The following is a 6,000-nucleotide window of genomic DNA, read 5'->3' as shown; positions in this document are numbered from 1 at the left end:
GCGATAACCAGATAGTGTGATGATTTACTCAACGACTTCCAACCCGAGCAAGTATTTGGAACTCTAAAATATAGGAAAACACACAGGTAAGCTATTACGACTTAGTAAGTCATGAGCAATTAAATAACTTAACAACATTTAATTAGTTACAACAAAATCAAATAATGTTTTCAATGTTCATATCCATTTCCATAATCGAAAAATACATTTATCAAACACATACTATACATCAAATCCATATTTAACCGAATACACATAAGTTTAACATTTGGCGAATATATATAATGTCATTCACATGTGCAGCTCTCATTTTAACCTCATTATTACATATCAATTTTGACCGAATGTAAACTACATTATCAACTCATTTTTAACCAAATTAAATTATACTAGCATAATCACATTTAACCTCAAGCTTAACGTTTCATATAAAACATGTGTTTTCTTAAGTAAATCTTATCTTAACCGAATGTGTATATATATATATATATTCAAAGTGTCATTCAATTCAAAGATATAATATCATTATATATCCGAATATATATATTTACACACATATACATATAATTTTGAATCAAAATACATGGCCGAATATGCTTAACCAATGTACATATGTTCACATTAGTAACTTATATAATTTGTATCACAAACCAACTGGCCAACTTACCTTATTTTTAAATAGGTAGTCAAGTAACTCATACCTGATCATTTTAGCTCGTTTTACACATTCGATCACAACTTATCATTGCCCGTTGAACCATTCGGAATTTAATAGGATACTCGGATAATCACATATATCGAACAATGCCAACGTCCCAGACGTGGTCTTACATGCTATCTCATATCGATGCCATTGTCTTATACGGTCTTACACGAATCAAATACGATGCCAATGTCCTAGACATGGTCTTACACGTAATCACATATATCGATGCCATCGTCCCAGACGTGGTCTTACACGAGAACACATATCGAAAATCGAATGTCATGACATATGTATCCTAGCAATTCCTAAGGTTCGTACGGGGCTTTCGGACGTTGTAATTCAGTCGAAACGAATTCATAAACATAGCTTCCAAGCTTATTTTCATTTGGTTAACACATGTATAATTTCACATATTTCCTTTCAGCATATAAAATTCATATTTAATTAAAATAAACAATATATATTTGCTTATAGACTTACCTCGAATATCGACGGGTATATAGAACGACTATTCAACAACTATTTTTTTCCCCCGATCCAAGTCTGATTTCTTTTGTTCTTGATCTATAAAATTTCAAATTAAGCTCATTTAAACACAATTTCATTCAATTTAATCCAAAAACACATAAATGAGAAAATTACTATTTTACCCCTGACATTTTATACTTTTTACAATTTAGTCCAATTTGCATAAAACACAAAACATACAAAATTTACACATAACAAGCTTTGGCCAAATATTCATTATGCCCATACAAGCCCACAAAATTCATTTATTTCATATTTTAGTCTCTCAATTTATTATTTTTGTAATTTTGCCCTAATTACTCAAATTCATCAAAATTTCCAATACAAAACATACTAACCCAAAACATATCTTCAATAATTCATCATCAAACATCACAAAACACAATTATTCATCAATGGCATAACTCAAAATATTCATCAAAATCAGAAATTGAAGCATGGGTCGAGTAGTATTCGAAGCAACGATCTCAAAAACGTAAAAATTATCAAAAACTGAAACAAAACTAACCTTGAATTAGCTCCAACAATGGCCGAATGTATGAACCCTTCTTCTTATTTTTTCTTAGCATTTTCGGCTAGTTAGTGGACAAAATGAATGACCACTTTCATTTTATTATATTATAACATATAATATATTAAATCATTTACTTAATTAACCTTTAATAATAAATATAAAACCTTTATATAAATAAGTCAAAACCGTCCACTAACTTAAATCATGGCCAATTTTCAACTTAAACACTCCATGTTAAAAAGACAAATGCAATTCGGCCCTTGCACATTAAACCACCAAATTTTCATTTTACGCGATTAAGCCCTTTTATTAAATCGGACATCTAAACGATAAAATTTTTAAACAAAATTTTAGCACATACTAATTCACACATTATAAACACCAAAAATAATTTTAAAATATTATTTTTATTTTTTTGACTCGGATTCGTGGTCCCGAAACCACCGTTCCGATTAGGATCAAAATCGGGCTGTTATATTTTTTATTGGTTGATAACACTTTCTCTTGGTTAGATTCGTAGGCTCCAAGTTCAATTACAATATGGGACGAGCTCGAGGAAAAGTTCTTACACAAATTCTATCCCATCAATAAGACTATCCAATTGTGGCATGATATCGTAAACTTCAGCCAGATAGAAGGGGAAAATTTTATATGAAGCATGGGAATCCTTCAAATTACTATTGAGGAAGTTTCCACATCATGGTATGCAGGAATGGTTGCAAATGCAAATGTTCTACAAAGGTCTAGATGGTAATTTAAGGTCCGGTTTGGATGGAGCATGGAGAGCGGCCTTTATAAACAATAATTAGGATTGAGCTTGTCAATTGATTGAGGACATGGCTATGAACTCGTATATATGGCCAAATGAAAGGTTTAATTACAGCCCAAAACCACCCACTACCAAAGCTATCCACGAGGAGGAAAAGTATCAACAGATTTTGGACAAGTTTAACCGGTTGATGACTAAATCTACTAGACTGGTGATAAACGAATTAGCTCGCATTTATGGTCAATATATTGAGAACCAACTTGAGGAAGTGAATTATGTGGGAAATAGGGGTGGAAACCTATACTTCATGACTTATAATCTCAGATGGAAGGATCACCCAAATCTAATATGGGGTGGAAATCAAGGAGGGGGCAACTCGAATCAGAATCGGTAGAGTCCTACCTACCAACCTTCTTATATGCAAATAACTCAGGAAAAGGCCATAGGGGCTGACCATGCTGTATGTGATCAAAGGTTAGATCGAATTGAAGGGGAGATGCAGTTAACGAAATCAGACATTAGACAAGTGCAATCTGTAACACCCCATACTCAACCCAGTCGCCGAGTCAAGACATCAGGATGTCACATTCGTTGCCGAAGCAACTACTAAAAATTTCAGATCAATGTATCATATTATTTAATTAATATAAATCATTAACTCATTTCAGTAATAATTGAATTTACAATAGAACTAATTATGAGTTAAAAGAGCTCATTAAAACATCCACAATTGATCAAAGGCCAAATTGTATAGTTCATAAAAAAATTTGAACTGTCGTCGCGACATTGGGGTTTCCATGTCGTGACATGGCGAACTTGTCATCGTGACGTCATCTCCATTTTCCTACAAGTTCCACGCTTTATTTTTATTTATTTATTTTTTATATCATTACCTGAATATATATTCAGATCTCATAACCGCCACTTCATTTTACATATCACCCACTTACATCTATTTCTAATATCAAGTTCTCATAGAAACAAGATATTCAATCAAAGATAACAAAGTATATAAAATTAACACAAATATTAAAGTTTTACGATAAGACCATTGGAGGACTTGCACTTTCAAAAGTAGTTTACCCACTTTACATATATTTCATATTTATTTCTAAATTGTGCCAATCAATTTAATTCTTAATAAAATTTTAACAAAGAATTCAATATCACATCAAGTAACAATTATTCACTTATTATTTTATCAATTCGCTTAAACATACTCACATGTATTAATCATTCCATCACTTACAATCATTTCAAACATTTCAAATTCATCTACTATATATATATATATATATATATATATATATATATATATATATATATCATATTTTTTCCTCCTCCTCCTTTCCATTCCACATCCTTTATGTATATATTTGTTAGAATCTTTTACTTTTAGTATATAACATGCTTATATGTAACATTATCTATAATTCCACTATTTACTAATGTGTTCATATCAAAGCTGTCCACTTAAGTCATAGTCACTAAATAATTTATATCTTGATCTAAAGAGCTAAAGAATTCGAAATTAAGATCCGCTTGATTTGTTTGAAACTAGACTCAAGTATCTTTTTACCATAAAAATTTCAAAATTTATTATTTATCCAATAAGTACAGTAAATTCTTCAAATTTGTCTCTGTTCTGCTGTTTGATAGCTTCGACCTTTCTTTACTAAAAATTAGTTATCTCTTATTACGGGGTTTGGATGATGTCTCTGTTTATTTCTCTTGAAAATAGACTCATTAAGAATTTAAACATGCAAATTTAAAACCCTAATAATTATTTTACAATTTTTTATGATTTTTCAAAGTCGGAACAAGGGACCCGAATCCACTCCAACCTTGTTTCACGAAAATTAATATATCTCAAACTATAAAATTTTGTTTCTTTCATCGTTTTTCCATATAAAACTAGACTAAGTAATATTTAATTACATATTTAATTCAATCTCTAACTAAATTTCTATAATTTTGGTGAATTTTAAAGTTAAGTTACTGCTGCTGTCCAAACTGTTTTAATGAAAAAATATTTTCTTTTCCATGGTTCTTTGCACTATCTTTCATTCATTCACACATAATTGTTATACATTTGATTACTATACAATTTAGACATTTACGTTTATGTGTAGATTACATATTCATTTCTTAATCTTAGTACGCTTCACCATACAAATCACATTCTCTCTTACCAATTTAGTGTTTTAAGTCTCTATTATTCATCAAGTACTTTCTATTTCTAGTGTTTAGATTAAATACATGTTTCATACATCTCACTCAAAATATCTTTAACTCAATCTATTGAAATACAGGTAGGTTTAGTATGAAACTTACCTCCTTTGTCAAGAATTTATTCATTTCTTCTTCATTTCCATGCATTTCTCATCTTCACCACTTTCCTTCCATTTTCTTCTCATTTTCTCCACTTTCATCTACTATTTTCTTGCTTCTAAATTGATGAACATATTCTCTAGAATCTCTACTTCATCTTCTCTCTTTAATATCTAAGGAAATTTTCAAAATTTTTGGGTAAAAAGGTAAGTTTTCATGGCAAAGGACTAAATTGTAAAAAAAAACCTTCTTTTCTCATCCTTTCACTCACGTTGGAAGGATGATAAATTTCCTTCATCCTTCCTTTTTTTTATACTACCATTTTCTAAATAAAATAATAATAAATATTTAAGTAAAATATTAATAAAATAATTTTAACTAATTAATTAAAAATCACCAAAATATCATTAACATCATCATTACATTCTGGAATTCTTCCTCTTTCTAATTGACCATTTTACCCTTTATGATCTTTCAAAATTTCATCCTTGAATCATTATTTAATTTGGTAAAATTATGATTTAGTCCTCACAATTCTTCACCTATTTAATTTAGTCCCTGCATGTCAATTCCACATCTTAGTAAATTATATTATTTTCACTTTTGGTCCTTCAACTTTGTCATTTTTACATTTTGATCCCCTAAATTTTGAATATTTACACTTGAGCCGAAAACTTTTCACATATTTACGATTTAGTCCCTTCCTTAATACATCATGTCATGCTTCTTGAGTTAACTATCTTTTGATATATTGCAACTTTCATTTTCTTTAATCTTATACCTTATTTCGCTAAGGTTTTATTTCATTATTTACAACCAAGGGGGTTTTGAGGATGTTACACAATCTAAGTGAACCATTGATTGAGTTAAATGACCAAATGACCTAGATGATGAGCATGAAGAGTGATATCCACAGGTAAATTGGTACAAACATTCCAAGCAACATAGAAAACAACCATCGTAGGGATGGGAAGGAAAAAGTTAAAGCAATTGCGCTTCATTCAAGTAAGATTTTGAAAGACTCGAATAAACTCATTTTAAAACTGAATTTACTTCTAAAACCCATTTTAAGAAAAATGATTCCCGGCCTCCTAATTTCATTTTTCCGAACCTAATTTTAGGCTACAATTTTGAAATTAATTCCGAAATCCT

The 6,000-nt window shown here is 30.1% G+C and overlaps 1 long non-coding RNA gene across 1 annotated transcript; it reads right to left on the bottom strand.

Moving 5' to 3' along the window:
• Positions 1–1,795, bottom strand: LOC128040371 (uncharacterized). Its single transcript, XR_008194997.1, has 3 exons — positions 1,743–1,795; positions 1,187–1,270; positions 1–63 (listed from the first exon to the last, which is right to left on the bottom strand). It is a non-coding gene; the product is annotated as an uncharacterized LOC128040371 (long non-coding RNA).
• Between the last annotated feature and the right edge of the window lie 4,205 nt (positions 1,796–6,000).

This window comes from Gossypium raimondii, chromosome 4, assembly GCF_025698545.1.
Source record: "Gossypium raimondii isolate GPD5lz chromosome 4, ASM2569854v1, whole genome shotgun sequence".
In the NCBI taxonomy this organism is placed as follows: domain Eukaryota; kingdom Viridiplantae; phylum Streptophyta; class Magnoliopsida; order Malvales; family Malvaceae; genus Gossypium; species Gossypium raimondii.
Note: the sequence above shows the minus strand (reverse complement) of the source record. Positions and strands in the feature narration are given on the sequence as shown.